The 12,366-nt window shown below is 43.2% G+C and overlaps 1 protein-coding gene across 5 annotated transcripts in view; it reads left to right on the forward strand.

The window, feature by feature from the left end:
- LOC109433516 (calbindin-32) overlaps window positions 1–12,366 on the forward strand; it is a 268,476-nt gene that overhangs the window by 1,304 nt on the left and 254,806 nt on the right. For 2 of the 5 annotated variants that reach the window (XM_062856381.1, XM_062856385.1), the window contains exons 2-3: window positions 11,516–11,576; window positions 12,135–12,231. The gene's annotated coding sequence lies outside the window, so the exon portion shown is untranslated. Of the gene's footprint in view, window positions 1–11,515; window positions 11,577–11,962; window positions 12,232–12,366 lie in introns of all 5 variants that reach the window. The other 3 variants (XM_062856383.1, XM_062856382.1, XM_062856384.1) reach the window with 3 other exon arrangements.

A 12,366-nucleotide genomic window follows, 5' to 3' on the forward strand; every position in this document is an offset into this window, starting at 1 on the left:
ATAGGCATTTGAAAATGCGCATCGGTTTACAAATAGCTTGGCACCTATAGTGGACCCCCCATTTGATTTCCATGTTAGCTGTCACGCTGCCGATGGAGCCTGTAGTAGACCCTCCTGAATGTGCCTATAGTGGACCCTTTTGAGTGTTTACATTCATTAAATAGTTCAAATAATCGATTTTTGTGGCCACTGTGCAATTTGTTTGCCAGGAACTGCTGAGGAGCAATGTAATTGATGTTCCCCCGGTGGAAGTTGCCAGGAAACAGTTGATTTGGGCATTTATATTTGGGTTTTTCTGTAGGGGGTCCACTGTAGGCACATGGTCCTCTACTAGCACACAACCGCTATATCTCATCTGCTCCAGGAGATTTGAAAGGAGCTAAGCTATTTGGAAATTTCTCCAGGAATCCCTTCAGAATATTATACAGGATCGATAAGAAAATTCAGAAATTACTTTAGAATTTCGATCAAGTATTTTTTACAGGAAGTCCACCAGAGATTTGTTCAATAATTGCTCTAGGTAATCCATTGCAAAGTCCCGAATTAACGTGTCCGGGAATTTCTTCAAGGATTCATACAGAAAGTCCTGCAGGAATTCTTCCAAAAACGCATGCATTTTTATTTCCAGTAATTCAGGCAGGAATTCCTCCGGAGTTCATACACAAATTCCTGTCAGGTTTATCTCCAGATATTCCTCCATGTATTTCCCCAGAAATTATTTATTTATTTATTTATTTATTTATTTGACAACATCTTCGGCTGAATGCCGCACAGACTGATTAACTAGACTAAATTCTATTTTAAACACTAATTTTTAACACTATTTTTAACACTAATACTTATACTAAAATCAAACGAGTCACGCACATCATTAAACAACTTACAACACGAATCAAACGGGCTGTGTTATCCGTAATTCGAATGGTGAGTGGGAATCCACAGCAATCTTGAATTACGAAGCCGGCGGGCTGGAGCGTGGAAGCGCAAGTTGCTTAGAAGACAGCTGCAATCGATTTTGCCGGTGATTTCTTTTTAAAAATTGCTCCTGTGGTTTCATCCATAATATTTTCTGGGAAATCTTTATAGTTCCCTGCAGAATTTTTCATAAGCTCTTCTAGAAATTGCACAAGAATTACAGAATTCTTCAATCCCTGATCGAGATTGAAGAAATCTCTTGAGAATTGTCTCAAGAAATCCCTTTAAACACTCTTGGAAACTTCTAGAAGAAAGTCTTTAATTTTTTTTTGAAGAATTCCTAGACAAAAATCCTGAAACAAATCCTGAAATTCCTGCACAAATACAGTTATACCTGACGGAACTTCTGGGGAAAATCAACCAATAATATCTGAAAAAGTTTCAAGAAACAATTCTGAATTTCTGTAGGAAACTCCTTGAGGAAGCCGTCGAAAATTTCATGGAATTGCATCTTTTCATAAAAAAATAACGTTTGCAGGAAATTAACCCTTTAGAAATTTCTAGAAAAAAATCTTGAGAAATTTCTTGAAGAATTTTCGGAGAAATACCGTAGTAAAACTATTCTGATGTATGTATATGGAATTCCATCAGGAATGTTTGACCTTTATAGCATGAAGCATGAACCTATGTAGCAATTCTTGAAGGATTTTCATGTGAAATCCCTCATGGAATCCCTGGATGAGTTTCGAAAGGATTTTTTGATGAAACCCGCGGATCAGTTTCAAGATGAATTTTGTGAGAAAACTCTGGAGAAACTCCTGAAGAAGCCCCAAGGAAAATTCCTGGGGGAAATCCTGAAGTAATCTGTGGGTGATTCCCTGGAGATATGCTCAAAGAAAAACATGGACAGGAAATCATACTAAGAGGAATCTTTGGAGAAATTATTGTTAAAATCATTTTAAGAAATCCTGCGACAATTTTCCTTCTAGAAACATTCCAGTATTTTTTTGACAAATCCAGAAAAAAAATCCCAAAGGAATTTCTGCCAGGGTCCCTGTAGGTGATTCAAGGTTAATTTTGTAAGTAATTGCTAGAGAAATTATTTTTATTTGTATTATTTATTAGATCTTCATATGAATTTATGGAAATATGATAATGGATTTGACGAAAAGTTATTGCCCACGTAACATTTTAAGTTTTGTTTGGCTCTATAAGAGTTCTTCATGACAAATTTTATAAAACTTGCAATAAAACTGATTTACAACTGATACATCAAAACCTCTTGATAGCCTCTTTAAGTGCATCTTCCGGCTAAGTGGACCACTCTCGGAGAGGTTTTGCAAACCATATTAAGAATAGCAATTAAACTGTTTTAAAATCTAGTTGAAAAAAATTCCTTACCATTGTTGTTGATTTTTTTTGTTGAAAACACTTTTAGATAGAAGCTCATACATGGGCAAAGATCATGGCTATGCGTTGAGCTGGAAATGGTCCATAGAGCATTTCCAGTATTTTGTGAACTATTTACTTTTGCATCAACACATGATCATTTTTCCTCTCCTAACTTTAGAAAAGGGCGTATGAAAAAAAAAACAATATTTCTTTTTCAAAAAGTTGTATCTCGAAAACGGTTTGTTAGGTTGAAATGATGTCTCCGAAGATGTTTGAGGATATTTGGAGGACTGCATGAAAGAAAAAAAAATGCACTGAGAGTAGCACAATTCGTGGATCTACAGGGGGTGGCCAAAATGTTTGGGATAGGCAGCTTTTTTTTCTCTCACAAAAAAAGTTCAACATGCTGTAACTTTTCATAAAGTGCATAAAAAATTCTCAAATTTGGACTGTTTGTCAACCTATTATATGTGCTGTGCATCATTGGTACAAATTTGACCTTGATTCATTAATCTTTCGCGAAGTTAGAACCGTTCTCGTAAATCACAATTTTTAAGACAACTTTTTTTTAGCTGTCATATCTCGGAAGCCAGTGAACTGAATTGAATGAAATTTTGAACGTTTATCAACATTGGCAAGCAGCCCAGGATGGTCAAATGCTTGTGTTACTAATTTTGCTCGATTTTTTTAATTTTTCATTGATTTTTAAAACAAGAAAAACCCTGAAAAGAATGAGATTTTTGATAACAAAAATAGATTTTACGTACAATTTGCAACAAAAAAACTATACATTTTTTTCCTACATCCAACCAAACTTATTTAGCGTATTCAAAAAATGATTTTTGAACCGGTCTACACCCGGCGATGGAAGAGTGAGTGTGTTTGTTTTTATCATCGTTCGTGCTTGCTTGTGTCAGAGGAAAACCAGGAGCAACAATATAATCAAAGAAACGAACCGGGCAACTTAGGCTCAGCTGTGCTGTGGGGGTGGTGAAAATGTGATGAATATGGAAGGATAAAGAATCTAGGGAAAATCGCCGATAACTACCCCAATAGATGCCTAGCACACCGTCCATCGCCGCCGTCGTCGTTTTGTTTATCCGGCTTTGTTTTTTTTTTCGGGATGGAATTCCTCATCGATTTGATGTTCGATTTGTGATCCGCGGTGAGACGGGTGTGCCGCCGGTGTGTGCTTTCGTAGGAAAGGTACAACAGTATGATTGAGCGTATATGGTTGAATAATGTGTTAATCTTTTGACCCTCATAATGACGCACCATTTCGAATGTCGGACGAAAAAAGTGTGGGATGGAACACAAAAAAAAAGGTCTCGTCTGAGGCCCGGGCTTGAATTTATGCTGGTGTTTTGTTTTTCGCATATTAAGCCTTTTTATTCTGGTTAATTGAAGTTAGGAGCTTCACGTCGTTCAACCTCATCTACTATGAACACTTTTATGTATTCTAAGAGATTGTTTGGCAGAATGTTTTTGTAGATGTTCACTGTAGTATAGATCCCCTGAAATTTCCATAGATTCCTCTACAGAAGCCCTTTCAAGGGGGTGGGTCTCCTGTTAGCCTCTTGGTTAAGGCTATGGATCGCCAATCCGAAGACGGCGGGTTTGATTCCCGTTCCGGTCGGGAGAACTTTCTCGACTCCTTGGGCATAGTGTATCATTGTACTTGCCTCACAATATACAAATTCATGCAATGGCAGGCAAAGAAAGCCCTTCAATTAATAACTGTGGAAGCGCTCAAAGAACACTAAGTTGAAGTGAGGCAGGCCAAGTCCCAGTGGGGACGTAGAGTAGAAGAAGAAGTAGAAGAAGAAGCCCTTTCAAATCCCCAGAAATTCACTGAAACGCCCGTAGGCTTATTTCAAACTCTGCTGAAGCTCCTTGCGCTGATTAGAATTCCCGATATTCATTTGAGATGCCTTGAAACCCCTTAGATACCCATAAGCTTTTTCTAAAGTCTACCAAAGCTGTCGGCGTCTCTAACCGGACGGCCACGAAGCCTACTGTCCGCCCATCGTGTTCTCTGTGCTCCACGCATTCTAGTACCAACCGAATGGTTAGCAAACACCAACTTTGTAGGGTTGTTGTCCGGCATACTTGCAACATGCCCTGCTCACCGAATCCTTCCAGCTTTAGCCACTTTCAGGATGTTGGGTTCACCGTCACCTTCTCCGCCACACACCGTTCTCCTGCACGCCGCCGAAGATCGTCCTTAGCACGCGTCGCTTGAAAACTCCGAGTGCTTGCAGGTCCTCCTCGAGCATCGTTCATGTCTCGTGTCCGTACCCGAGCAGAGTAAAAAAGCTCAATAATAGCAAATTTTGATACGGAGATCAAAAAGTGATATTTGTTTGTTTGAGATAAGAGGTAAAAGTACTGAAAATAATATCTCAATTTTACTCCTGGAATATCATCATCATAGCACATTTAGCTCTTGGTGAGATCTAATCAATAGCAGTGAGCTATTTGATTGATCTTCAAATATCAAATTTTGCTATTGGTTAGATGGTTCAAGAACAAATTTTCGCTATTGTTTTCAGTACTTTTACCTCTTATCTCAAACAAACCAATATCACATTTTGATCGTCAGTACCGTAAACTGGGGTGTAGTTGATCAGTGGGGTGAACTTGATCACTCCATTACCCGCGGTTATCGACTTTCAAGGAAGCGATAGTTTTATTTTAACTATTCGCAATCCAATGACGTTACAATTAAATGTAATGGTAACTTCCATGAAAGTCGATATCCGTGGGTAATTGAGTGATCAGGTTCACCCCACTGATCAACTACACCCCAGTTTACGGTACTTGATCTCTGCACGGGTAGAGAACCACCGGTCTTATTAGCATCTTGTACATGGTACATTTTCTGGGGGTGGAAGCTCAGGTAAAATATTATCTCCTGGGCGCCCATTAAAAACACCACCCCCGGCGAAGACTGGCGCTCGAGCCTAGCTATTTAGCACTGTAGTTGGAGGAAATGCCAATGCAGAACCCGTAGCTTCTGGGAAGGTAAGCCCAGCTCCCTGGGTTAGTGAGTTGGTGTCAGGCCCTGCGAGCCAGCCGTAAAAAAGACTAGCACCGGAAAATCAACAAGAGAAGAATGCGAACCGATACCAATGGCGACGACCACAGCGACGAAAAGGGACTTGCGATTGGAAGCTCGGTACGTGGAACTGCAGATCTCTCAACTTCATCGGGAGCACCCGCATACTCGCCGATATACTGAAGGACCGCGGGTTCGGAATCGTAGCGCTGCAAGAGGTGTGTTGGACAGGATCTATGGTGCGAACGTTTAGAGATAATCATACCATCTACCAGAGTTGCGGCAACACACGTGAGCTGGGAACAGCTTTTATAGTGATGGGCGACATGCAGAGGCGCGTGATCGGTTGGTGGCCGATCGACGAAAGAATGTGCAGGTTGAGAATCAAGGGCCGATTCTTCAACATTAGCATAATAAACGTGCACAGCCCTCACTCCGAAAGCACTGATGATGACAAAGACGCATTTTACTCGCAGCTCGAACGCGAGTACGACCGCTGCCCAAACCACGACGTCAAGATCATCATAGGGGATCTAAACGCTCAGGTAGGCCAGGAGGAGGAATTCAGACCGACGATTGGAAAGTTCAGCGCCCACCAGCTGACGAACGAAAATGGCCTACGCCTCATCGATTTCGCCGCCTCCAAGAACATGGCCATTCGTAGCACCTTCTCCCAGCACAGCCTCCCGTATCGTTACACCTGGAGATCACCACAACAAACGGAATCGCAAATCGACCACATCCTGATTGATGGACGGCACTTCTCCGACATTATCGACGTCAGGACCTATCGTGGCGCTAATATCGACTCCGATCACTACCTGGTGATGGTTAAACTGCGCCGAAAACTCTCCGTTATTAACAACGTACATTACCGGCGGCCGCCCCGGTACGATCTAGAGCGACTGAAGCAACCGGATGTCGCCACCGCATACGCGCAGAATCTCGAGGCAGCGTTGCCGGACGAGGGTGTGCTCGATGTGGCCCCTCTAGAGGACTGCTGGAGTACAGTGAAAGCAGCCATCAACAACGCAGCCGAGAGCGCTATCGGGTACGTAGAACGGAGTCGACGAAACGATTGGTTCGACGAGGAGTGCAGAGCGGTTCTGGAGGAGAAGGATGCAGCGCGGGCGGTAATGCTGCAGCATGGAACCCGACAGAATGTGGAGCGATACAGACAGAAGCGGAAGCAGCAGACCCGTCTCTTCCGGGAGAAAAAGCGCCGCCTGGAAGAAGCGGAGTGCGAGGAAATGGAACTGCTGTGCCGTTCACAGGAAACACGCAAGTTCTACCAGAAGCTCAACGCATCCCGCAACGGCTACGTACCGCAAGCCGAAATATGCAGGGATAAGGAAGGGAGCCTCCTGACGGACAAACGTGAGGTGATCGAAAGGTGGAAGCAGCACTTCGACGAGCACCTGAATGGCGAAGAGAATGTAGGCACGGAGGACCAAGGCAGCGGAGGAAATGACTATGTTGGTGCAGCAGAGGACGGGAACGAACCAACTCCCACGCTGAGGGAAGTTAAGGATGCCATCCACCAGCTCAAAAACAACAAAGCGGCTGGTAAGGACGGTATCGCAGCAGAACTCATCAAGATGGGCCCGGAAAAGTTGGCCACCTGTCTGCACCAGTTAGTAGTCAAGATCTGGGAAACCGAACAGCTACCGGAGGAGTGGAAGGAAGGGATAATCTGTCCCATCCACAAGAAAGGCGACAAGTTAATGTGTGAGAACTTTCGAGCGATCACCGTTTTGAATGCCGCCTACAAAGTGCTATCCCAGATCATCTTCCATCGTCTTTCACCTAAAGTAAATGAGTTCGTGGGAAGTTACCAAGCCGGTTTCATCGACGGCCGGTCGACAACGGACCAGATCTTCACCGTACGGCAAATCCTCCAGAAATGCCGTGAATACCAGGTCCCAACGCACCACCTGTTCATCGACTTCAAAGCGGCATACGACAGTATCGACCGCACAGAGCTATGGAAAATTATGGACGAGAACAGCTTTCCCGGGAAGCTGACTAGACTGATAAGAGCAACGATGGACGGTGTGCAGAACAGCGTAAGGATTTCGGGTGAGCTATCCAGTTCATTTGAATCTCGACGGGGACTACGACAAGGTGATGGACTTTCCTGCCTACTATTCAACATCGCCCTGGAAGGTGTGATGCGACGAGCCGGGCTCAACAGCCGGGGTACGATCTTCACGAAATCCAGCCAATTTGTATGCTTTGCGGATGACATGGATATTATTGCTAGGACATTTGGAATGGTGGCAGAACAGTACACCCGCCTGAAACGTGAAGCAGCAAAGGTCGGACTGGTGGTGAATGCGGCTAAGACAAAGTACATGCTGGTAGGTGGGACTGAGCGCGACAGGACAAGCCTTGGCAGCAATGTTACGATAGACGGGGATACTTTCGAGGTGGTAGAAGAATTCGTCTACCTCGGTTCCTTGCTAACGGCTGACAATAACGTGAGCCGTGAAATATGAAGGCGCATCATCAGTGGAAGTCGTGCCTACTATGGGCTCCAGAAGAAACTGCGGTCAAAAAAGATTCACCCCCGCACCAAATGTACCATGTACAAGACGTTAATAAGACCGGTGGTTCTCTACGGACACGAGACATGGACAATGCTCGAGGAGGACCTGCAAGCACTCGGAGTTTTCGAGCGACGGGTGCTAAGGACGATCTTCGGCGGTGTGCAGGAGAACGGTGTGTGGCGGAGAAGAATGAACCACGAGCTCGCTGCACTTTACGGCGAACCCAGCATCCAGAAGGTGGCCAAAGCCGGAAGGATACGGTGGGCAGGGCATGTTGCAAGAATGCCGGACAACAACCCTGCAAAGCTGGTGTTTGCAACTGATCCGGTTGGCACAAGAAGGCGTGGAGCGCAGAGAGCACGATGGGCGGACCAGGTGGAGCGTGATCTGGCGAGTGTTGGGCGTGACCGAGGATGGAGAGCTGCAGCTGCAAATCGAGTATTATGGCGGCAAATTGTTGATTCAGTATTATCATGAATTTGATGTGAACTAAATAAATAAATAATAACATGGTACATTTGGTGCGGGGGTGAATCTTTTTTGACCGCAGTTTCTTCTGGAGCCCTTAGTATTTAGGCACGACTTCCACTGATAATGCGCGTTCGTATTTCATGGCTCACTTTATTGTCAGTCGTTAGCAAGGAGCAGAGGTAGACGAATTCTTCTAAGACTTCGAAAGTATTCCCGTCTATCGTAACATTGCTGCCAAGGCTTGTCCTGTCTCACTCAGCCCCACCTACCAGCCATGTACTTTGTCTTAGCGGCATTCACCACCAGTCCGACCTTTGCTGCTTCACGTTTCAGGCGGGTGTATAGTTCTGCCAGCGTTCCAAATGATCTTGCAATAATATCCATACACACAGAAAAAATCACCGACTTCGGTAATTTTTTACCGAAATCTCAACCGTTAAGTTTTTTACCGAAAAAATTCGGCGGCGTTTACTGAACTTCGTTAAAATTTGACAAATAAACGATAAAAGTTTACCGAAATTTGCTGGGTTATTCCGGAAAATGTCTTTCCGGAAAATGTGGTATCCGGAAAATGATTTCCGGGAAATGTTTTTCCGGGAAATAGTATAGAACCGGACGAGAGATCTGGCGATTTTCAGTGGCTCAGCATTTCGAGAGCCAGTGACACACACAGAAAACCAGTTGAATAGGATTATCCAGTGAGTTCGTTCTTTTTTTATTTTCTTTTATGTGCATTCTGTTTTCATTATTCTATAACATTAATATTTTAGAGCCATGTAGCATTCACCCGACGAGGGTGATCGATTGTTTGCTTCCCGTGTGAAGCGATCAAGAGTTAGTCAGTTTTTTATGTTATGTCGCGTCTTTTGTAGCAACTCTGAACGATCACCTGACGTGAGTGATCAGTTGTTTGCTTCTCATATGGAGTGAACAATAATGCATCAGCTTGCATGTTCGGTCGTTTCATTTGCAGTTAAATATTTGGCGACTAGCTTCCGCGGTTCGATTGTAATAAATAGTAAGTGACCACCTGACGTGGATGATCGATTGTTTGCTTTCCGAGTGAAGCGAATAATAGCGTGTTAGATTGCATATTTCGTCGCGTCGTTTGCAGTAAATATTAAGCGACCACCTGATGCGGGTGGTCGATTGTTTGTTTTCCGCGTAAAGCAAACAATAGCGCGGCAACCTGCATGGCAAGAAGGTCATATTACTTATCAAAGTGAATCCAGACCCAACGATACCTTTCCTACTAACAAACACTCCTTCCTGCAGCCTTTGGTGGAGTCGCAGCGGTAAACGTGGTCCTTCACTTAACAAAGGTTGTTACTAATATTCCTTCCCTCTTCCAACCTGACTGCAAGGACGTGGCCGGCGCCGTTATTGTACCGTTAAAGAGAGTCTCTGAAGCGTGCACAGTGAGAATGTTGACCACTCCCAGTCAATTATTCAGTTGATTCATTGTGCAACTGTCATTGGTTCGGGTCAATCACGGAATAGCAACCATAGATGTGTGCAGTCAGTCTAAGCTAAGCTAAGCTAAGCTAAGCTCAGGTGAGATTTGAACTCACGACCCTTATTCGCTAGACAAGTGCTTTACCAGCTAAGCTACCGAGCCAATTAATGACCCGGCAACTCGTTTTCGAGCATCTACCTCTACGTAGTTATCCGTCGTATCAAATAGAATGCGAACGACGCGTTTGATCGCCTTCCAGGTATCAATTGTTCTTCCTCTACAAGTGGTTGGGGAAGCGGTGCCTGTACGATAGGCAAACAGTTTCAAACAATAAACAAATCGCTTTCGCTCTTCGTACATATGTACAACAGAGATGGTTATATTTGCGGTTTAGGGGAAGATGATATAGATCGATGAGATTAGAATTGAACTTTATGACAACTAAGTTGCCGGGTCATTAATTGGCTCGGTAGCTTAGTTGGTAAAGCACTTGTCTAGCGAATAAGGGTCGTGAGTTCAAATCTCACCTGAACTGTGGATTTTTTCCCAATTTAACCAATAATTTACCCACATGTACATATGTACGTTGAGTTATTTGAAATCCATAATTGACCACACGGATTGGTATTACCGAAAATTTGCACTTTGAGTGAGTCGTAACAAATCGTTAATTAGAAAAAAGTGATATATTTATCTTACATTTCAGTGTTTTTTTTTTCTTATCAATAAGCTCGGTATTAGATTTTATGTGCCCGTAGCTAAACATTATTATCGTCACTGTTGAAATTGTGTCACCTCTTAGAACAGGATAAGCTTGATTCAAAGCAACAATGTGTTATCAGCGCGTTAAGAAGTTGTAGGCGTGGGAAACTCTTGGTTTTAATTTGGTGCCCGTACTAATTTGTACATGTTTGCTCATCTCATCTATGGCAGGGGTTATCAAACTTCTTCATCTTGCGACCAACTTTTGTTTTTGGTATAATTCGGCGATCCACCAACACGTATATTCATAACACACGTTATTTACTTTTTTTTTTGCAAAATTGGACTGACAAACAAATACATTTTGTCCTCTTGATAGACATAAATGAACGTTACGTAGTTTTCAAACTAGATTATTTTTAATTTATAGTGCAAGTTTTGTTTTGTTTTTTCAATAAGTCTAAGAAAGATTAAGGTACCCAAGTGGTTTCAGGTTTCAGGAATTCTACCACATATTCTAGAAATAAACGAAAATCAAAATAAAAAGTATATAATTTCTTTGAAATGAAAGTTCGGTTTATATTGACAGGGTTATAGTTACTGCTAAGTGAGATAAATCCTCTTGAAACTTGTAGTCATATCTTTTATACACACTTACTTCATTTCTATTTCTATTGAGATTACTTGTCAGTTGTTCTGATTTTCGTAAAAGTTCAGATTATTGACATTCAGCCAAGTTTTATCGGAGTTTCGCTTTCAAAAAATCCTCTGAAGTAAAATTACAAATTTGTCTTTGAGGGTAGGAATGTAAGGTAATATTTAAGTGTATCGTTTGCGTCATCCTAGCTTTAAATCACCGTTTTATAAAAAACCATAATACAGTTTTTCGATTTATTCACACTGGAAGTAATAATTTTCATCTTCTTCTCTTTCCATGCTGTTCCCGAACTCGTCCGCATCGAACGCCGGCAGAAATCCGCATTCCTAAGTGTCCTCCTCCCAGACTAATAATCACACCAACTTCGGTGCTCAGGTTGGTATTAGTGCCTCATAGAAAAGCTTCACAAAGTGCGTGCAAGTGGTGTATAACGTTTACTGAAAGCGAAAATAAAAACCAAAAAGGACGCCGTTAAGCCCAACACTCGCCCAGTGCAAGAGAGGAAGGAAGTGGGGAGCTACAAGAGGGAAAACGAAATCAAACACGGTTGCTTACCTGCCTCTGGAGAACCCACCCATTCCAACCCACCACCCAGCTATCCTGCTGCAATCGGTGCTGCGGTCATCATCCGCCTCCGTGCGTAGGTTCGCGGGTTTGGGGTGTCTGAGTGTGCCGTGGGGTGGCTCCAGAGTCGGCGCCAACAGCCACCTGTGTGGTTTGTTTTCCTCCCTCTGGATCTGCCCCACCTCGCGCTCTTGAAGCGCGTGGTTTGGTGTTGCGTAGCTTGACATGACATTGTCTGTTCCCTGCTCACATGTGGTTATGTCGCCGCCGGTTGACGCGGTGGTGTATTGAATTTCTGTTCGGTGAAGAATAAGAAGGCACAGGCTTGGAAAAATAACAGACATCCGTATCACCTTGTGTATTTATTAGGCAAGGACGAAACGTGCATTTGCTTGTGGTGTTCTGTTGGTGGATCAAGGCGTACCCAAATCGTGTGGGCGAAACGAAGCGTGGAGAGTGAAGGAAGGTAAGTTTCGGTAAATATAGATTATTGATGGAGACCGCGACGGTGTAAACAACCAAGCGTCTCCACGATGTTATGAAATGTATTATAGAAGAAGAGAACTTAATTAATCAATGAAACATGTATTTTGAATATAGA

This window comes from Aedes albopictus, chromosome 3 (genome assembly GCF_035046485.1).
Source record: "Aedes albopictus strain Foshan chromosome 3, AalbF5, whole genome shotgun sequence".
Taxonomy (NCBI): Eukaryota; Metazoa; Arthropoda; class Insecta; order Diptera; family Culicidae; genus Aedes; species Aedes albopictus.